Source organism: Mauremys mutica, chromosome 7 (genome assembly GCF_020497125.1).
Source record: "Mauremys mutica isolate MM-2020 ecotype Southern chromosome 7, ASM2049712v1, whole genome shotgun sequence".
Classification (NCBI taxonomy): Eukaryota; Metazoa; Chordata; order Testudines; family Geoemydidae; genus Mauremys; species Mauremys mutica.
This window is the reverse complement of record NC_059078.1, coordinates 29243988-29266587: the sequence shown is the minus strand read 5'-3', so window position 1 is coordinate 29266587 and position 22600 is coordinate 29243988. Positions and strand designations below refer to the sequence as shown.

At 52.5% G+C, this 22600-nt stretch overlaps 1 protein-coding gene across 2 annotated transcripts in view; it reads right to left on the bottom strand.

Annotated features, from left to right (window-relative positions):
• Nucleotides 1–22061, bottom strand: part of GAL3ST3 (galactose-3-O-sulfotransferase 3) — a 37974-nt gene extending 15913 nt beyond the window's left edge. Inside the window, exon 1 of one of the 2 annotated variants that reach the window (XM_045024881.1) lies at nucleotides 21913–22061. The gene's annotated coding sequence lies outside the window, so the exon portion shown is untranslated. Of the gene's footprint in view, nucleotides 1–843; nucleotides 963–21912 lie in introns of those variants that run through there. The other variant, XM_045024882.1, reaches the window with a different exon arrangement.
• Between the last annotated feature and the right edge of the window lie 539 nt (nucleotides 22062–22600).

Sequence of the window (22600 nt, the reverse complement as noted above, 5' to 3'; positions counted from 1 at the left end):
CATCCCTTCTGGTATTGCTGATGTCCGGTGATGCATTCTACCTAGATGTCTCTCAACCACCTGATGGCGTCTGACACCATGAGTTACTGCATCAGCCAAGCGTAGCATTGACCGATTCCACATTCTCTCAACAGTTACTTGTTACTGGGGTCCCATGCACCCAGGGCTCTGATGATCAGTGCGTGAGTTTCAACCTCATAGCCCCTAGCTCTCAAAGTGTCAGCCAGAGGGGCATATTTCTCCAGCTTTTGAGATCAGGCACTACGGAAGGCCGGGGTCCTCTTTTCAAAGGGAACTGTGATGTCCACCATGATGATGTGTATGATCTACATCTGCATCCAATCATCTTATCGATAGTTGACTGAAGGGGTCATATGTGGTTTCTGGCAAAAGCTAGTAACTAGCTGGTTGTCAAGGTTATCGCGGGATGTTTGTATGGGAAACATTTTTAAAGTTATGTAACTTGTAGAATATTGGTTTCCAAAACTGGGGGAGGTGAAACATGTCTCCTGAGGCAGGGTGAGTCTCCCAGTTGACTCAGTCAACACTGAGACTAATTGACATTCTTCGACTCAGCGCAGCCCTTTTTTATAGTCTGGGGCTGATGCAGACTTGAGCATTGACAAAGGCCTGGGAGTGTAGAGAAGGAAATAACACAAATTGTTATCCATTTGGAGGCCACATTCTGCCAGTCGGAGTGTCTCATGAAAAGTGAGTCCCAGCTCCCTGGACTGGACAAGCGCTATGAAGACTGACCATTGGGTAAGAAATACCTTGTTAGACAGGAAAGTCACTTATTAATAGGACTAGGCTAGAGATTGTGCTTTTATATGTTTCTTTTACCTTATGTTTCCAAATCCTTTTACTCGCTTTTATTTGAATCTTTAACTCAAGCTGTGTGTAGTGGTGGGGCGGTTGTCCCTCTCGTCTGGGTCAGAGGGAGGACACACCTTCTCACTTCATCGATCCACCTAGCATCAAGGCAATTAGTGTAGTGTTAGCATCCCTATCAGTTTGACGGGCTGTGCAGTCCAACCGTCTAGGGCCCTTGGACCCTCCAAGCAGGGGCTGCTCCCACCGTAGTCTATGGCCTCGGGGAACTTGGGGCAGGGGCCTGGGCCAACACTGGCGTTAAGTAGCTCCAAGCCCTCCAGCCTAGGGCGGGTCAACACCACTACTCAATTAACTCTGGCCTCTTGGGTCAGAGACAGAGCAAATCCACTAGGCAATCAGCTCTGGTCTCTGGTTGCAGAGACAGAGCAAACCCAGTAGTCAGTTAGTTCTGGGCTCTTGTAGCAGAGCCAGAGAAAACTCCAGAGACTAGGCATTCTACCGCCAGCAGACAACCGATGGGCACAGGCCACTTGGCCTGGAGAGGGGAGGTTGTCACCCTAGGGGTGGGGTGGCAGGTGAGGTCTGGGTCCACCCTACGCCCCCCAGGGCCCCAACAGTGGTGGGGTGGTCCGCCACCGGGTCAGCGGGGATCCCAACCACAACACGCTGGCCATGCCTCAGGCAAAGCTGCAGCCAGACTAAGGTTGGCTGCCCCTGGGCCACTTCCTCCCCTTCCCTCGGGGTGTACCTGGAGCATGCTAGCATCCATCTCTTCGGGGTAGGTGCAGCTCTGAGCAGCTGTGGGCAACGGAGGCCCTTGCAGCTCCCAGCCACCATGGGAGGACCCAGAGCTCCCAGCCACCGTGAGGGGAACCTGGAGCTCCAAGCCACTGCAGGCAGTGGGGGGACCCTGGAGCTCCAAGCTGCCATTCCTGGAGCTTCAAACTGGGGCCCACAGCTCCAGGCCACTGTAGGCATGTGGGGGACCCAGGAACTCCCAGCCACAATGGCGGTGGGTGCTGCATCTCCTCCCCCGATCCACCCCCTGCAGCAGGGCTGGGGCTCAGCCCCATTTTTATAGAATCATAGGATTGGAAGGGACCGGGAGAGGTCATCTAGTCCAGTGGTTTTCAAACTGAGGGTTGAAACCCAGTACTGAGTTGCAGAATGTCAGGCACTGGGTCGCGGCGGCTCTGGTCAGCATCACTGACTGGGCAGTTAAAAGTCCCATTGGTGGTGCTTCCCAGCTAATGCACACTAGTCCCTACCTGTTCTGACACCGCGCTGCGTCCCGGAAGCAGCCAGCAGTAGGTCCGGCTCCTAGATGGGGGGGCCACGGGGATCCGCACGCTGCCCCCACCCCGAGCACTGGCTCCGCACTCCCCCCCCAGGGGGGGAGTGCCTGCGGGCAAGAATTGCAAGGAGCCACTTGTGTACCTCCACCTAGGAGCCAGACCTGCTGCTGACTGTTTCTGGGGCGCAGCACAGTCCACAGTGCCAGGACAGGCAGGAAGCCTGCTTTAGCACCCCTGCTGCACCGCTGGCTGGGAGCCACCCAAGGTAAGCCTGCACCCCAATTCTCTGCCCCGGCCCTGAGCCCCCCCAAAGCTGGGGCCCCTTCCTGCACCCCAAACTCCTCATCCCCAGCCCCACCCCAGAGTCTTCACCCCCAGCCCAGAGTCCTGACACCCTCCTGCACCCCAACCCCTGCCCCAGCCCAGAGCCCCTTCCCACACCCTGAACCTCTCACTCCCAGCCCCACCCTGCAGCCCTCACCCCTGCACCCCAACTCTCTGCCCAGCCCTGAACTCCTCTCAAACCCCTCATCCCCAACTCCGTTGGGTCATGAGAATCAACAATTTTCTTCAACTGAGTCTCCAGAAAAAAAGTTTGAAAACCACTGATCTAGTCCAGTCCCCTGCACTCATGGCAGGACTAAGTATTATCTAGACCAGGGGTCAGCAACCTCTGGCACGTGGCTCGCCAGGGTAAGCACCCTGGCGGGCCGGGCCAGTTTGTTTACCTGTCGCATCGGCAGGTTCGGCCGATTGTGGCTCCCATTGATGCGGGGGCTGCGGGAAGCGGGGTGGGCCGAGGGATGTGCTGGCTGCAGCTTCCCACATGCCTACTCTGGCGAGCTTACCCGTGCTTACCCTGGCAAGCCGCGTGCCAGAGGTTGCCGACCCCTGATCTAGACAATCCCTGACAGGTGTCTGTCTAACCTGCTGTACCTATTGGGTTTCCGGGAAGTGGGCGGGCAGAAGCAGAAGCCCGCCCACTGCTAAAGGATCCCCCTCCCAGGGGATCAACAGGACCTCAAAACCCAACTGATTTCGGGGGACAACTAATAAAAGAACAGGGACAGGAGTGTGGTCAGAGGGTCAAAAGAAGGGAGCCTGACAGGGACACCGAGTCTAACCTGCTGTATCTATTGGGTTATCCGGGAGAGGGGGCGGGTGAAGCCCGCCCCATGCTAACGGAACCCCCCCCAGCCTAAGGGGAGGTGCCACAGAGCCTCAGAAACCCACTAATTGCGGGGGACAACTAATAAAAGAACAGGGACAGGAGTGTGGTCAGAGGGTCAAAAGAAGGGAGCCTGACGGGGACACCGAGTCTAACCTGCTGTAGCAGGGTGCTTACCCTGCTCCTGCCCTGAAGGGGTTAAAAACAGCCCTGGGAGTGGGCTGTGGCTGGAGAAAGCAGCTTTAGGCTGGGCTGATTGGGGGAAGTGGCTGCAGCTGGGGCCATGCCCCAAACTGAGCAACAGGGCCTAACAAGAAGGCCAGGGAAGGCAGAAGCAAACAGTCTCTCTCTAGCGGTAGGGTGAGATGGGCCTGGCTGCAGGGAGCTAGACACAGGGTACCTGAGTGAAGCGGGGCTGGGGAAAGGCAGAGGAGCTGGGGAGCTCTAGCCTGGAAAGCCCCAGGCTGTGGCCTAGCATTGGGCTAATAGGTACTGGGGGTTGCAGAGGGCAGCCCAGGGGTAGGCCAAGGCAGCAGGCCCAAACCCTCCTTGCCAGGGATGAGTAGGCTGATACTGCAGTCTGCCCCAGGGCGTGGGGCTAGACAATGACTAGCAGTAGCCATATACTGAGGCAAGGTGGGGATAATGGGTGGGGGTTCCCCAGGGAGGGGAGACCCTAAGACTGAGGGGGTTACTGCCAGGGGGCACCACCCCATGTAAAAGGGCACCAGGTCCAGGGAGGGACATGGGGGCCAGAGGACAGATGGTTCACCGGCCTGCAGAGGGCACTCTGGAGCTGAAACCGAGCTAATTCCTGAAGTCACCAGCAGGAGGCACCGCAGGGGTGAGTCTGCCCATCTACACCTGCTCTTAAAAATCTCCAGTGATGGAGATTCCACAACCTCCCTAAGCAATTTATTCCACTGCTTAACCACCCTGACAGTTAGGAAGTTTTTCCTAATGTCCAGCCTAAACCACCCTTGCTGCAATTTAAGCCCATTGCTTCTTGTCCTATCCTCAGAGGTTAAGAGGAACAATTTTTCTCCTTCCCTTGTAATAACCTTTTAGGTACTTGAAAACTCTTATCATGTTCCCTCTCGGTCTTCTCTTCTCTGGACTAAACAAACCCAATTTTTTCAATCTTCCTTCAAAGGTCATGTTTTCTAGACATTTAATCATTTTTGTTGTTCTTCTCTGGACTTTCTCCAATTTGTCCACATCTTTCCTGAAATGTGGCACCCAGAACTGGACACAATATTCCAATTGAGGCCTAATCAGCGCAGAGTAGAGCAGAAGAATGACTTCTCGTGTCTTGCTTACAACACTCCTGCTAGTATATCCCAGAATGATGTTTGCTTTTTTTGCAACAGTGTTACATTGTTGACTCATATTTAGCTTGTGGTCCACTATGGCCCCCAGATCCCTTTCTGCAGTACTCTTGCCTAGGCAGCATTTCCCATTTTGTATGTGTGCAACTGATTGTTCCTTCCTAAGTGTAGCACTTTGCATTTGTCCTTATTGAATTTCATCCTATTTACTTCAGACCATTTCTTCAGTTTGTCCAAATCATTTTGAATTTTAATCCTACCCTTCAAAGCACTTGCAATCCCTCTCAGCTTGGTATCATCCGCAAACTTTATAAGTGTACTCTCTATGCCATTATCTAAATCATTGATGAAGATATTGAACAGAACTGGACCCAGAACTGATCCCTGCAGGACCCCACTCGTTATGCCCTTCCAGCATGACTGTGAACCACTGATAACTACTCTCTGGGAACAATTTTCCAACCAATTATGCACCCACCTTATAGTAGCTCCATCTAGTTTGCATTTCCCTAGTGTGTTTATGAGAAAGTCCTGCAAGACAGTATCAAAAGCTTTACTAAACTCAAGATATACTAGGTCTATAGCTTCTCCCTCCCACCCCACCCTCCCCATTCACAAGGCTTGTTACCCTGTCAAAGAAAGCTATCAGGTTGGTTTGACATGATTTGTTCTTGACAAATCCATGTCGACTGATACTTATCACTTTATTATCTTCTAGATGTTTGCAAATTGATTGCTTAATTATATGCTCCATTCTCTTCCCAGGTAAAGAAGTTAAGCTGACTGCTCTGTAATTCCCCGGGTTGTCCTTATTTCCCTTTTTATAGATGGGCACGATATTTACCCTTTTCCGGTCTTATGGAATCTCTCCCATCCTCCACGACTTTTCAAAGATAATCGTTAATGACTCAGATCTCTCCTCAGTCAGCTCCTTGAGTATTCTAGGATACATTTCATCAGGCCCTGATGACTTGAAGACTTCTAACTTGTCTAAATAAATTTTAACTTGTTCTTTCCCTATTTTAGCCTCTGATCCTACCTCATTTTCACTGGCATTCACTATGTTAGGCTTCCAATCGCCACCAACCTTCTTGGTGAAAACCGAAACAAAGACATCATTAAGCACCTCTACCATTTCCACATTTTCTGTTATTTCTCCCCCCACCTCTCATTGAGTAACGGGCCTACCCTGTCCTTGGTCTTCCTCATGCTGCTAATGTATTTGTAGAATGTTTTCTTGTTACCCTTTATGTCTTAGTTAGTTTGATCTCATTTTGTGCCTTGGCCTTTCTAATTTTGTCTCTACATACTTGTGTTATTTATTTATATTCATCCTTTGTAATTTGACCTAGTTTCCACTTCTTGTAGGACTCTTTTGATTTTTAGATCATTGAAGATCTCCTGGTTAAGCCAGGGTCATCCCTTGCCATACTTCCTGTTTTTCCTACGCAGTGGGATAGTTTGCTCTTGTGCCCTTAATAATGTCTCTTTGAAAAACTGCCAGCTGTCTTCAACTGTTTTTCCCCCTTAGACTTGCTTCCCATGGGATCTTACCTACCAACTACCTGAGTTTGCTAAAGTCTGCCTTCTTGAAATGCACTGTCTTTATTTCTGAGAACCATGAACTCTGCCATTTCATGAGCACTTTCACCCAAGCTGCCTTCCACTTTCAGATTCTCAACCAGTTCCTCCCTATTTGTCAAAATCAAATCTAGAACAGCCTCTTCCCTAGTAGCTTTCTTCACCTTCTGAAATAAAAAAAAAAGTCTCTAATACATTCCAAGAACATGTTGGATAATCTGTGCCCTGCTGTGTTTTCCCAACAGATGTCTGAGTAGTTGAAGTCCCCCATCACCACCAAGTCCTGTGCTTTGGATGATTTTTTTTTTAAATGCCTCATCCATCTCTTCTTCCTGCTCAGGTGGTCTGTAGTAGAACCCTACCATGACATCACTCTACCTTTTTTATCCTTACCCGGTCACAGTTACGTTGTCTCAGTTAGTTATTTTCAGTAGAAGTCAGGGACAGGTCACAGGCTTCCATGGATTTCTGTTTGTTGTCCATGACCTGTCCCTGACTTTTACTGAAAATAACTAATATTAAATCTTGAGGGCGGGGGAAGGAGGAATCTGCAGTGAAAGTATTTGTGTCAAAAGAAAATTAGACATGTGAGTGCTTGCTGGCAAGGGAGGGGCATTTTACGGGAGGGGGTTGTGGCTGCACTGAGGGGAGGAGGATGAATGGAGGTGGATGGTAGAGGAAGTGAAAAGGCTTGGGAGACCATTTGAGGGACTCTGGGAAGGGGACTTGGTGGTGAGTGGGGGGTTGGGGAGAATAGGGACAGGGGTGTCTGTCAGCCCCACATTCTCCCATTCTATGTGTGCTAGGATTGGAGGGGTCTGAGCGCCTTTCTTTACCTTCATGTGTTGTGCCAGAACCTAGGGGGCCCCTGCCCCTCTTGGGGAATGGGGGGGGGTCTGAGTCCTTTCCCTACTCCTCCATCTGAGCTGGGACCTGGGGATCCCTGCCTCCTAGGGATGTCTGAGCCACACTCCCTGCGCCCCTGTGTGTGCCAGGATCTGGGGTTCCCTGCCCATCTATGGGGCTCTGACCCCCTGCTTCATGGTCCCCACGTGTGTGCTGGGTTCTGGAGAGATCACCTGTTGAGCAGGGTCTGAGACCCACTCTCTGCGCTCCCCTCCCCCAGTGTGATCTGGGGAAGCCCCACCTCTCTGGGTGGGCTGCTTAGAACGGACAATATTAAAGGGATAACTTCAAACTATCCCAGCCCGAAGGAAAGATAGGAAGACTAGTAAGAGGCCAATAGGACTGGATAAGGAGTCCTTTAATGACCTGAAGGAATCTTACAAAGAGTGGACAAATTGCTGAGCAGGACTACAGAAGAGTAGTATGCGCATGTAGGAACAAAAATCAGAAAGGGTTAGGTACACAATGAGTTACACCTAGCAAGGGCCATAAAAGGCAATAAAAAGAGGTTCTTTAACTGTATTAAGAGAAAGATGAAGGAAAGTTCAGGTCCTCTACTTAGCAGGTAAGAAGAGCTAATAAGCGATGACTCCAGAAAGCTGAGGTGCTTAATGCCTGTTATGCTTCAGTCTTCACTGAAAAGGTTAATGGTGACCAGATACTCAACACAATTAATATTAACAACACAGAGGAAATAGGAAAAGAACCGCTTAAAATATTTAGATAAGGTAGATGTATTCAAGGCGGCAGCACCTGATGACATTCATCCAAGGGTTCTTAAGGAACTAGCTAAAATAACCTCAGAACCATTGGCAGTTATCTTTGGGAACTCATAGAGGACAGGTGAGGTCCCAGAAAACTGGAGAAGGGCAAACACAGTGCCTGTCTTTAAAAAGGAGAAATGAAGAGGACACAGGGAATTATAGACCAGTCAGCTTAACGTTGATAGCTGGAAAGATACTGGAACAGATTATTAAACAATCAATTTGTAAGCACCTGGAGGGTAATAGAGTTTTAAGGAATAGCCAGCATGGATTTGTCAAGAACAAATCATGCCAAACCAACCTAATTTCATTCTTTGACTGGGTTAAAGGCCCAGTGGATGGGGTGAAGCAGCAGACATATCTTGATTTAATAAGACATTTTGTCAAAGTCCCACATGACATTCTCATAAGCAAACTAGGGAAAGAAGGCCCTGGAAGAAGGCTCAACCCCAGAGGCGTTGTGGGGAAAGAGCCTGAGAAGGCAGGCTAGGGAGTAGTCCAGGGAAAGAGCATCATGGAGGGGGCCTTTGTAGACCTTGGCTGTTGGTTACAGAGCCCCAGTGTAGGGGGGGCCTGGGTTTCCCAACCAGCCACTGAGTAGACATGCAGGACTCTTGGAGGCACCAGCCGGACAGCTGGTCTGGTGAGACTTTGCTACCCTGGGGACGACACTATCTAGTAACCTAGAGGAGGGCTGAGTTGTGAAGAGAGGACACTGCAGCAATGGAATGACCATCAGCAGGGGGTAGCGTACAGGAAGGAAGCTGCTCCGCTATGCCTGGCCAGGAGGAGGTGCTCTTGCGGTGAGTGAACCCTGTTACAGAGTGTCATGTGCAAGACACGGGAGGGAATTGTCCTGCTCTACTCAGCACTGGTGAGGCCTCAGGGTTTGCATATGAGGCTGTTCAAAGAGGCTGGTGATCAACTGTTCCATGTGCCTAGTGGAGGGAGGACAAGACATAATGGGCTTCATCTGCAGCAAGGGAGACGAACACTTGTCAGGGGTCGTTTAGGTTTACTTGGCCCTGCCTCAGCACAGGGAGCTGGACTTGCCCTTTGCAGATCACTTCCAGCCCGACGGTTCCGATTCTAGGGATGGAGCATGTCCCGAGAACATGCTGCTGACACTGGGTGGGGCACTGAGAACAGGGGTGGGATAGCTCAGTGGTTTGAGCATTGGCCTGCTAATGCAGGGTTGTGAGTTCAATGCTTGACAGGGCCACTTAGGGATCTGGGGCAAAAATCAGTACTTGGTCCTGCTAGTGAAAGCAGGGCAGGGGGCTGGACTCAATGACCTTTTGGGGTCCCTTCCAGTTCTGAGATAGGTATATCTCCATTTATTATTATAGAAACTCTCCAGGCCAGGGGACAGGAACACCCACTGACAGGTATGGAGCAGGTCAGGTCTCCAAGCAAGCTCCTCTCCATTCAGCATTCTTTCAGCTGAGAACAGCTCATTGAGATGAATGGGGCCCCTTACCACCTCTGAGTCTGCCCTGCTGATGGATGGATGGATAGAGTCCCTCCCCTCCACTCTCCCTCTGCTCTGTTAGTCTCATGGCGCATGCCAGCTCTGCTCTAACTAATGCTATGTGTATGCTACAGCCTATGTTAGCATGACTTATGTCACTCAGGGGTGTGAATAATCCCCCCCAAGAGACATGAGTTACACCAACATAAGCGCTCATGTGCACAGTGCTAAGCTGGCAAGAGAGCTTCTCCCATTGATACAGCTTCAGCCATTCACGGTGGAGAAGACGCTCTCCCGTCAGCACAGAGCCTCTTCGCCAGACATGCTGCAGTGGCACAGCTGTACATGTAACCCTGCCATGGGAAGTCCTCCTGTCTAAAAGATGCCTCTTTTAAGTGCTCTAAAATCCCACCTGCTTACATGGATTGTCTTGAAATTTGCTCATGGGAGCATAGGGTAGGGTTAGTGAGCCAGAGCTGGGGTTATTTGAGCCACGGGTTCCTGAGATACAGCCCGCCCGAGGGAAAACCCAACAGCATTTCATTATGTTAATAGGTTCAGTTTGAGAGCCACCCTGGGCAGACATCTGAGAAGGAAGTGGAAAGGAAAAATCTACCTCGGTCAATATTTTTATTTATTGATTGTGGAGAACTGTAATCTGAACACAGCAGAGAATTCAGGAGATGCTGAAACTCTTTCTGAAGAGAGATTAAATTGCACATGTGACTGCTCAGGGGAGTGGTACTGGGGTGCAAGAGGAAGTGCTCACAGGTGAAGAGGGGCTGGGGTCTGCAGCAAGGAATAGGAGTGTTATGGGAATGGGTGGTTGGGAAGAGTGGTTGGGTGCTCAGATGAGGTGGAAGGTGAGGTGGAGAGGCTCTAGGAATTTGGCCGCCCCAAGCACGGCGGCATGCCGCAAGGGGCACGCTGCCGGTCGTCGGTCCCACGACTCCGGGGGATCTCTTGCAGACGTGCCTGCGGAGGGTGCGCTGCTCCCGCGGCTCCGGTGGAGCATCCGCAGGCATGCCTGCGGGAGGTCCACCCGAGCCGCGGGACCAGCGAACCCTCTGCAGGCATGCTTGCGGGAGGTCCGCTGGTCCTGCAGCTCCAGTGGACCTCCTGCAGGCATGACTGCAGAAGATCCGCCGGAGCCGCCTGCCGCCCTCCCGGCAAAATGCCGCCCCCAGCGTGCGCTTGGCGCGCTGGGGTCTGGAGCCGGCCCTGGATGTACATAGCAGAGGGGCATTGCTGGCATATATTACATTGGTGGACGTGCAGGTGAATGAACCGGTGATGGTGTGGCTGATCTGGTTAGGTCCTGTGGTTTCTGTGGGTGGCATTGCAGAACGCAATGCCATCCACAGCCTCAGAAACCACCCTGACATTATAATCAAAGAGGCTGATAAAGGAGGTACTGTTGTCATCATGAACAGGTCTGACTACCAAAAGGAGGCCGCCAGACAACTCTCCAATACCAAATTCTACAGGCCACTTCCCTCAGATCCCACTGAAGAATACACTAAGAAACTGCACCATCTACTCAGGACACTCCCTACATTAATACCAGAACAAATCAACATAGAATAACCCTGGTTAGGGCTCTAAGGGTATCTACTACCCAAGATCCACAAACCCGGAAATCCTGGACGCCCCATCATCTCGGGCATTGGCACTCTCACTGAAGGACTGTCTGGATATGTGGATTCTCTACTCAGACCCTATGCCACCAGCACTCCCAGCTATCTCCGTGACACCACTGATTTCCTGAGGAAACTACAATGCATTGGTGACCTTCCAGAAAACACCATCCTAGCCACCATGGATGTAGAGGCTCTCTACACAAACATCCCACACACTGATGGAACACAAGCTGTCAGGAACAGTATCCCTGATGATGCCACAGCACAACTGGTTGCTGAGCTCTGTGCCTTTATCCTCACACACAACTATTTCAAATTTGATGACAATACATATCTTCAGAGCAGTGGCACCGCTATGGGCACCCGCATGGCCCCACAATATGCCAACATTTTTATGACTGACCTGGAACAACGCTTCCTCAGCTCTCGTCCACTCACGCCCCTTCTCTATCTACGCTACATTGATTACATCTTCATCATCTGGACCCATGGGAAGGAGACTCTGGAAAAATTCCACCACGATTTCAACAGCTTCCACCCCACCATCAACCTCAGCCTGGACCAATCTACACGGGAGGTCCACTTCCTAGACACCACGGTGCAAATAAGTGATGGTCACATTAACACCACCCTATACCAAAAACCTACCGACCGCTATGCCTACCTTCATGCCTCCAGCTTCCATCCCAGGCACACCACACGATCCATTGTCTACAGCCAAGCACTGAGGTACAACCGTATCTGCTCTAACCCCTCAGACAGAGACCAACACCTACAAAATCTCCATCAAGCATTCTCAAAACTACAATACCCACACGAGGAAATAAGGAAACAGATCAACAGAGCCAGACGTGTACCCAGAAGCCTCCTACTGCAAGACAAACCCAAGAAAGAAACCAACAGGACTCCACTGGCCATCACATACAGCTAAAACCCCTCCAACACATCATCAGGGATCTACAACCCATCCTGGACAATGATCCCACACTTTCACAGACCTTGAGTGGCAGGCCAGTCCTCGCCCACAGACAACCTGCCAACCTGAAGCATATTCTCACCAGTAACTGCACACTGCACCATAGTAACTCTAACTCAGGAACCAATCCATGCAACAAACCTCGATGCCAACTCTGCCCACATATCTACACCAGCGACACCACAGGACCTAACCAGATCAGCCACACCATCACCGGTTCATTCACCTGCACGTCCACCAATGTAATATATGCCATCATATGCCAGCAATGCCCCTCTGCTATGTACATCGGCCAAACTGGACAGTCTCTAAGGAAAAGGATAAATGGACACAAATCAGATATTAGGAATGGCAATATACAAAAACCTGTAGGAGAACACTTCAACCTCCCTGGCCACACAATAGCAGATCTTAAGGTGGCCATCCTGCAGCAAAAAAACTTCAGGACCAGACTTCAGAGAGAAACTGCTGAGCTTCAGTTCATCTGCAAATTTGACACCATCAGCTCAGGATTAAACAAAGACTGTGAATGGCTAGCCAACTACGAAACCAGTTTCTCCTCTCTCCTCAGCTGCTAGAAGAGGGTCTTCATCCTCCCTGATTGAACTAACCTCGTTATCTCTAGCCTGCTTCTTGCTTGCTTATATATACCTGCCCCTGGAAATTTCCACTACATGCATCCGATGAAGTGGGTATTCACCCACGAAAGCTCATGCTCCAAAACGTCTGTTAGTCTATACGGTGCCACAAGACTCTTTGCTGCTTTTACAGAGTTAAGGTAAATGCCCCCCAGCCTCTTTGAGCAATGCCCCATAACACACACCCTCACACTCTGCCTTTTCACTGTGAGGCACAGGTATTTGCTGCACTTGTCCTACGCTACTCCCCCGACAGAGTACCACATCTGCAAACTCTACCAGCCACTCCACACCCTCGTAGAACCTCATCACAGCTGCCCACAGGATACCACCAAACCCTCTACTATCCCTACCCTTCACTAAATCCCAGACTATGCTCCGATTCCACTCACCCCCCCAGTGCCCTGCTACCGACACAACCTATACAAGTCTGTACTGTAACGATGCAGAGTGGAGCCTCTCCCCTTTGAGAACACACATGGGGGGACGCACACCCAGATTTCCTCATATGACAGAGCTCTTCCCAGCTGCTCCAACTCATTCCGTGCCCCCCCCACCCACAATAAGGCAACACCTAACACAGTGACGGCAGCTGGAGTGCATGCAGATAATTCCCAATGGCTACTCCCAGCTCCATGGGGCAGAGTTAAGGCTGAGTGGGTTTTTACCTTAACTCGGAATTTCCTGGTTTTCAGATGTTTGTTGCTGAACCCACCGTTCTAGAAGGACCCGAGCTATCAGTGGGCAATGTTACCCCTGCCTTAAAGAAGTGTTTTGCCATTTCAGTGCTAATAACTCCAATCAGAATATCACATGGGACTAAGCCAAATGTCTTACTTAACCCTACTGTGTCAACACCTTTATCAACCAGACTTGCAATCTCATCTAAAAACAATACCACGTTTGTTTGACGAGATGTGTGTTCTATAAAACCATGCTGATCGGCATACATTATATCCTTTACTGGTTGTGTCCCATCTCAATGGTCCATGATTTTGCCTGAGATCAATGTCAGACCGACAGACTTATAATCACCTGGGTTGTCCTGCTAACCCTTTTCAAATATTGGCACAACATTAGTTCTCTGGAACTTCTCCACTGTTCCAGGATTTGTTAAAAAGCAAAGTTCAGAGATCACTCTTGGGTGCAAGTTACCAAGTCTAAAAATGTTGAATAGTTGTGGTTTAACATTCTTATGTTCATTACTGTATGAATAACTGTTCTTTATACCCGGCCTTGCATTCAGAAAACCCACAGCCTTTAATGAATATATAAACTGTGTTCATACAGAGACCCCTTACCCAGCACTGAGATGTGCCCACTTCTCAGGTGGGGCGTGGGGGCTGTTTTATACAGGGATCCTTCACTCGGTGCTGAGATGCAGCTGCCTCTGGGGTGGGGGGCAGGGGCTATTTATACAGGGATCCATCACCCGGTGCTGAGATTTAGCTGCCTCTAGGGTGCAAGACTGTTTAATGTGCAAACTGTCCATTGCCTAGAGTTTTTCAATCCAGACCAGCACAGACAGAAGTGATGGAAGGGATGTAGGAATCCTTGGGGGTGGCCTGGATGATGCAGGAGGTCAGACTGGAAGATCAGAACAGGCCCTTTTGGCATTAGACTCTACAAGCAAGATCCTCGATTGGTGTAAACTGTCATAGCTTGGTTGAAATGAGTGGAGCCAGGACAATTTACTCCAGCGGATGATCTGTCCCTGTGAACAGCTGCACACCACTGCCCTGTGATAATTTAGAACAGGAAGTGAAGGTGACTCCTGTATCCAAAGGAAGCTACAGGGCATGGGGGATTACATTTTGCTGATAACATCATGGTGGGAGTCACCATGGCCTTCCAGTTCTTTTCCCAAGGGTATGAGTGATATTCTTCCGTGGAAGAATGCTGCACCGTTGTTTGGTTTGTGATGCACCTTGTTTTTTGGGGAGTTGCAAACAGCAGGGGAGCTTCCTCCCTGTCCAACTCTCCCTCCTTATGGTAAATTCTGGGGACAGAGTTGTTCCCCGGGGCCCAAGACTTGGGGTTGAGCTGAGATCCCTGACAGGCAGGGGCATTGCCCGTGTGTAGGTTGAGACCGTATCTGTCCCAGGGCTGGCTTATAGAGTGTAAATATTACACTCTGACAGTGCCTCACCCCTTCCTCTCCAGAGGGGAGCCTATGCAGAGCCCACAAGAAGAACGCTTAGATTTGCCAACTCCATCTTCCCAAATTCCCTGATGCACGTTCAATCCCTTCAAACTCCCTGGCTCATGGGTCCATCCCAGCGCAGTGCTAGGGCAGCGGAGTGGGAACCCAATGCATCTCCACCGGCACAGAGCTGCCAGTGCCCCAGCCATGCCACTCACATAATCCAGGCCAGACGTGAGTGGTGCTGCCCAGCTCCCCCAGCAGTCAGTCGGCCCTGTGTCCCTGGGGGGTGAGCTGCCCGCCGTGGCTGCCCGGCTGTCGATAAATCCATTCCCATTTCTCATTGCCCAGAGGTACGAAGAGCAGGTGGATGAGTCGCTGACACCAGCTGAACTGATTCCCAGGCCAGTCCCCCAGGGCGCGCGCCAGGCTCTGCAGAGCCAGCTTGCTCGGCTGTTAAAGTCCCTGCTCGCTCGGCAGAGAGTGGGCCAGCTGGTTGATTAGTGCCTCAGCCCAGGGCCTGGGGCAAAGCGTGGGAAGTGAGACGGGAGCTACAGAACCGCACAAAGGGCCATGGGCCTGGCTTAGTGGGTGCTGGCCCTAACTCTGGGAGGGGAGAGGGGAATAAGGACTCTGGGTTCTACCCCTGGCTCTTGCAGGAGAGGGGGATGTAGTGGTTCGAGCAGGGGCTGAGGTTCTGGCAGCCAGGATTCCTGGCTGGATTCCCAGCTCCAGAAGGGCTCCCAGCCCTCTGGCTCTAACCTCTATCTCCCCCACCCCCGGGCTCCCATTCCCCTCAGATTGCTCGGTTCATCAGGGCTGAGTGGGCCTCACTCCAAACTGATTCCACCTGCTCAGGTGATGTGCAGGAGGGCAGCAGCCTTTCAGAAGGAAACACAATGAGGCTGCCGGGTTGGTTTCTGGTGCAGCAAGAGAGAGATTTACTGTAGTGCAGCCTTTCCTCTGCCAGCTCAGACAACGGCTAGAGTTACAGGTATTAGCAAAGCTGGGACACTGCGAAGGTGACCTCAATTCAGATCCCTCTGAACTACAGACCTGCTATAGCACGAGAGTGGGGAATAGAACCCAGGAGTCCTGGCTCCCACCAGCGCCTCTGCTTTAACCCACTAGACCCCACTGCCCCCAAAGTTGGTAACAGAACCTAGGAAACCTGCCCCCCACTCCCTGCTCTAGCTACTAGACTCCCCCTCCCAGAGCTAGGTAATAATAATTGGAGATATACCAATCTCCTAGAACTGGAAGGGACCTTGAAAGGTCATTGAGTCCAGCCCCCTGCCTTCACTAGCAGGACCAATTTTTGCCCCAGATCCCTAAGTGGCCCCCTCAAAGACTGAACTCACAACCCTGGGTTTAGCAGGCCAATGCTCAAACCACTGAGCTATCCCTCCCCTGGGACTAGAACCCAGGAGACCTGGCTCTCAGCTCAGGCTGAATACCCCCTGGTGTGGCAATAGTGGATCAAAACCTACCTCAGGCTCCTGTGATGGTGCTGGGCTCAGAATCTCTGTGTGTTCTGGATCAGGATCCCGGCATTAGGGGCCCCACCCCAGCAGGTTGTGGCTGGGCTGCTGAGGACATATTTATATCATGGCCACGTCAGGGAGCCATGTCAGGCTGTGACACTGCTCAAGGGCATGCAGATCTCCAGATACCTGAGCAGGGACTGGCAAAGGCTATGGAAAAGTCCTTGGCGTGCACGGTCACGTCCCCAAGGACAGGGCTGCTTGGAGGAGGTGGGTTGGATCAGTGCGATCCCAGAGCAGGGGCATGTGTGGGGATAGAGGTCTGTGTGCAGAGGGGCCTCCCACCTGGCCCCCCAGAGATGTTTTCAGGGAGAGCCCCCCCCCCAATATCTCCTCCCCCATAGGACTCACCTGCCCCAGAGGGACCCCTCTAGTAGGCAGGTGGGGACTCAGCCCTGGGGCCTGTGCAGACCTCTCCCAGCTGGGGCTGCAAGCACAGGTGTTGATCTAGCTACTGGTTTGCGTGGGTGTCAGGAACAGCATGTTCCAGTGGGCAGGGCACTGGGCTGGGAGCCAGGACTCCTGGGAGCCAGGACTCCTGGGTTCTACTCCCACTCTGAGAGAGTGGTGAGGTGTAGGGGGTTAGGGCTGGGAGCCAGGAATCCTAGGTTCTATTCTCTGCTCTGCCACTGACCTACTGTAAGATGTTGGGCAAGTTCCTTTGTTTCTCTGTGCCTCAGTTTCCCCTTTCTCGGTTGAGACTATGAGCTGTTCTGTGCAGGGTTTGTCTCCCACTGTGTGTGCCACGCCTGTCATGATGGGGTGGGAGCACCTGATCTCTACTGGAGTTTGTGCAGAGCCTGGCATTACAGGGGCCCTGCCCTCAGTTGTTGGGAGGAGGGTGTCTGTGCGGCACCTGGCATGATCAGGGTCCCACATCTCTGTTGTGAGGTAAGTGTGTGCAGCAGCTGCCTTGAGGGGGCCCCAGCCTTGGGTTTTGGGGTGCTACAATAGTACCCTGGGCTGAGTCCCACCTGGTTGATGGGAACTGTCCCCAGGCCCAGCTTGTTCGGGGTCCCCTCCCAGATCTCTGTAGCCACAGATCTGAGTCTCCCAGAAGCTAATATCTGTATTTGCAGTGGACCTGCCCTTGCCTGCCTGCTATGGCTGGAGTGCATAGCCTGGGCCATGCACCTGGCACTGCACTGAACCACTGGGACCTGAGTTAGGGAATTGCTTCTACACCAATTGTGGATGGGTTTCTGCTTTGGTTGCCAACCCTCCAGGATAGTCCTGGAGCCTCCAGGAGTTAAAGATTGTCATGTGAGAAAACCTCCAGGAAAATGTCCAACCAAAATTGGCAACCCTACTTTCTGCACAGGTTGGCCACTGGAACTGGTGCAAGGGACACCATTGTCCCAGCGCTGCATCCAGCCAGGCCCACTGGACTTCAGCTGGCAGGGGGCCTGGTGCAAAGTGGAGGGGGCGAGGCCTTTCAACGACCCCACCCACAGACACAGCGGGATGGTGGGGGCAGATGGTGCTTTCAGCTAAAGGAGGGTGCTGAGTAGAGGCCCACACACACAGTGCCCTCCTGAGGAGGGATCCAGGGAGCCCCAGTCAGCACCCTCGCAAAAGAGGGATCTGGAAACCCCAAGCATTGACCAGATGGATGAGCAGATGTGGGGGCTCTGGAAAGAACCTTGAGCCACACGCCGCCTCCCCATGCTCCGTCTGGCCAGTCTTGGGTGCAGTGTCCCACCCTGTGCTTCCAGCCAGACTCACCCCAGTCCAGGGAGGGGCTGCCTCAAGGGTTCATGGGGCAGTTCAGTCCCCACAGCCCAGGTGGCTCTTGGCCTCTCTGCTGAGGGAGTGCCGAGCGCAGGGGAACAGCTCCCAAACTCAGACCCCCACACAGGTGGGAAGGACTTTTAACACCTGCCAAGCTGGGCTGGACTCCTCCCGGGCACCTCCTGGCCCTGGAGAGGGGCCACTCCAATCAGCACTGGGAATTTTCATGCTTTTTTTATAGAATGAAATTTGAAGTTTTTGATTGTTTTTGATTGGGGGGAAATGGAAACACATTACATTGGTCACTTTGAAGGGAAGCCAACTTTTTTTGTGGGGGGGAACAAACAAAAATGGCATCAATTTTTATTTTTCTCTTTTTTTTTAAACCTTCTCTTTCCCCCACTGGAAATAGGGGGTGGGGTGGGGTTAAAGAAAGAGAATGGGGAAAAGGCCCCCAAAAGAGAACCAACATTTTCAAATGACTTTTTTTTGGTCTGTCCGTCAAGAACTGAAATGAAACCACCATTTTTTAGTTATTTTTTGTTTTGAAAATGTTTGTCAAATTTCTACCAGTCAAAAATGTTCTATTTGCTCAGCCAGGCATTTTCCTTAAATACTTTTCAATGCACAATTTTGGATCATGTCTGGTGTGTGGCGCACCAGAACAGAACCAGTCCCTCTAACGGTTTTCGGGGCGGATGGCTCCCTGGGCTGGCTGGCCTGAGAGATCATGGCTATGTACGTACCCCTCTGTCTGTTGGAATAGAATATTTTGGTTGCAAAGTCTAGCCCTTGCAGGTCTGGAGAAGCCAGGGATGAGTTTGCCCCTTGGTGCACTCTCAGTTGTGACCCCTGGGGTAGGGGCTGGCTCCCATTCCAGGCTCAGGGGACAGAGGGCTGTTAGAGTGGCAGCTGTACAGAGATTTGGCATGTCCAGTGTGGGAGGCACTGGGGCAAAGTGAGATGTGGGTGTCTCATAGTACAGAGCTGTGTTCTGATCCTCGCTCTGCCTGAAGGGACCTTGTGCAGTTTCTCAGTTAAAGGAAGGGGTTATACTGGACCCTACAGAGGAAAGGCCCCATTACCCCTCCCCCTGAGCCAGCCCGTCTCCCTGCCCTGGGGCTGGATTGGAGCCAGCGTCCCCTAGAGGGAAAGGCCCTGAGTCCATTCCACACATAACTTTACGGCACAAAGATTCTTCTCATCTTGAAATGCTCTCTTGAATGAACAGAGCTGAGAGAGATCCCAGGGGCCAGCTGTGGGTGGGAGCAGGAGCAGGCAGAGGATGGTGGTAACAAGGACACACACACACACACACACACACACAGAGCCAGCCCAGAAGCAGAGGATGCTTCAGGCACACAGCTATCGATGGCAGCCCCAATCAATAGGACAAATGGGTCGGTGCTGCGTGTTGGGCTGTGGCCAAGGGGCTGGTGATGAGCAATGGCGTATGCTGCACAGCCTGTCCCAGGCCAGGGACAGAACTCGAGAGTCCTGATGCTCAGCAAGCCCCACTCCACCCCGCCAGGGAATGAAAGCTTGTTCATTGCTACCAAGATTAGTTCTCCTCCCTGGTTTGTCAGTGTGGTGCCCATGTGACTCAGTAAAGGGAGAAACAAACCTAAGGGGGTAGGAAGTGCTGAATAGAGAGTCCCCTCCCCCCAACACCCTGTAGTAACAAATCCACCTGTGCAGTCCCAGCACCCCCAAGAGACCCTGTAATAACAAAGCAGTGCAGCCAATGCTGCACTGCCAGGCTCCCCATTCCCTGAAGTGTCTCAGTGGCCCTGGTTCCCTCTGTGCCCTGCCCACAAGGTGCCCCTGCCCCCCTTGCTCACAGAATTCATCCCCTTGGCCGGGGGCCAATTTTCTGGCATCCCGGGGTGAGGCCCTGGAGTAACCGTTACTGAATAAGGGAGCGCAGCAGCCTGGCAGATATTGTTGTAGATTCGAGTAATTAAGCACCTGCCCCTTTTCCAGCTCCAAGCGCCAGCCTCCTGTGGCAGTGAGTTCCAGAGGCTGTTAGGCTGATTCATACTAACTCTGCTCATGCACAGGCAGCAGCATTAGTAAGGACAACCTGGGGGCTACTCCAGACTGCACTTGGCACCTCCTGACCCTGGGAGCAGAGAATAGCCGCAGCGTGGGGCATTCTAGCCATGTCTCCAACCCACACTCTAGGGGGCAGGAATGGCACTGAGCCCCACCCTGAGCAGGGAGACCACCTCTGTCCCCCTCCCCCATAAGGCCTGTGATGGAGGGGAGTCTTTGGAGACAGACAGCTGGATAATGTGTATATAACCCCCCACACACACACACACACCTCTATATGTGTTAATATAATCTACACACGCACATAACCCTCTGCACCTTCCACCGGACTGTTAATGGAGACGACTGAAACACAGAACCAGGCTCTGTGTGTGTGTCTGTGCACCGCTCGGCCCGTGTGCACAGCTCCACAGATTAGATAGATGAGAGAGTGCAAGAGGGATTTGGGCTCATGGAGAGATACAGGCCCTAATCCTTTGCTCTCTCTCTTCACATGTACCCATCTATCTAGCCATCTAACTGCCAACCCTAATCCTGCTTTATCTACCTAGCCATCTAGCCCCATCTAAAATCGCTGTACATCTACTAATGTCTCCATCCCCTCGGTATGTAGGAGCATTTGTAGGCAAGGTGCTGCCATGTCTCTGGAAATGCAGACTCCCCGGTCAGTGTGTCCCGGTGCTGCCTGTCTCCAGATCAGCAACCCCCACCCCACCCCTCAGCTGGGTCAGGCGTTGCTGGCACACCACATTATTTGGGGGTTGATTTGCTCCTTAACCTGCACAGGCCAACAATGGAAATAACTTCCAGCCCTTGCTGTGTGTGTGTGTGTGTGTGTAGGCGTGCATTCACAGACACATGCACACAGAACAGGCATGCATGCACCTGGGGACAAACATACACAGGTTCACACACAAACACAACACACAGATGCACATACATGTATGCAGGTATGGAGAGACTCCTATGCAGATGCGTGCACACCTCTGAAGCACATGCCGTCTTGATTTAACTCACAGTGTCCTTGTTTCTCCTTTTATTCCTAATGCCCCATCGCAGAGGGGGTCTATCCTGCCAGTAAACACTGGGCACAATCCCACCCTCCGGGCCCTTCCTGAGGACACTGGAGAGTGGGGGTACGGTGACAGAGAGATAGATATGTGGGGGGGGCATGGCGATAGATATGCAAGGGGGGGCATGGTGATAGATATGAGGAGGGAGTGGGGGTATGTCTGGCAATTGACAGGCCTAATTTTCAAAGGTCCTGAGTATCTCTGTTCCAGGGAAGCTGCAGCTACTCAGCCATCCGGAATCCCTCTCTCATCTTTCTCTCTGGTGCTGCTGTTGTTTCCAGCGGGAGGTTAGTTTGGGTGGCGTGATGGATGGGGCAGAGATCAGCTGTATGGTGCACCAAGACTGGCACCCGCAGATGCCTGGGGGACTCTCATTTGCACACACACAGCGTGGGAGCCGGATAAGTATCTCCCCCTTGGGCATGGCCATTCACCGCTGCCACATTTTGTGCCTGGGTGCCAAGGGATGCGAACTCCCCAGCATTTCACCCCATTCCCCCAGCACAGTGACTCCCCCCCCTGAGAAACATCACATCACACTGCACAAAATAGCCCCAATCAGCCAGGCAGGGGCAGGGGGGGGCTGGAAGAGATTATTAAAACCAGCAGTGCTGTTAGTGGGGTTCAAAGCAGCCCCCCATGGCGAGACCCCCAGGCAATGCAAGCGGTTGGGGGCGGAAAAGGAGCCCCCAGCCCGGGCTGAAAGCCACACGGTGCCTCGCTGGGGGCACGGGCGAAATCCCCCGGCCGGGGCCCCTTACTCACCCCGTGCTGGGAGTGCGGGGAGCCGGCGGGTCTCAGTCCATCACCGGGCCGGGCGAGCGCAGGCGGCGAGAGGCGGGGAAGTGTCCCGGGCGCGCCGCGGCAGCATCTCTCCCCGGGCGGGCCGGAGCCGAGCGGAGCCGGGTCCCCGCGCTAGCGGCCGGCCGGGGAGCGCCCCATCGCCATGTTGCCGGCTGCGTGCGGGCAGCGGAGCCGGGGAAATTGGAAACGCGAGCGAGGGAGGGAGCCGGAGCCGCGTCCTTTGTGGGGTCAGGTGGCGGCTTCCTCCCCGCACCGAGCCCCGCACGCAGCACGCGTGCCTTGCACACACTGCTACACACACACACACTGCACACACACACACACACACACACACTGCACTGTGAGCTACACACACACACACTGCACTGTGCACACAGCTACACACACAGAGCTACACACATTGCACTGTGCTCATAGCTGCAGACACTGCTACACACACACTGCACTGTGCACACTGCTACACACAGAGAGCCACACACACACACACACTGCACGGTGCACACAGCTACACACACTGCTACACACAGAGAGCTACACACACACTGCATGGTGCACACTGCTACACACAGAGCTACACACACTGCACTGTGCACACTGCTACACACACTCATTGCACGGTGCACACAGCTACACACATACACACTGCACT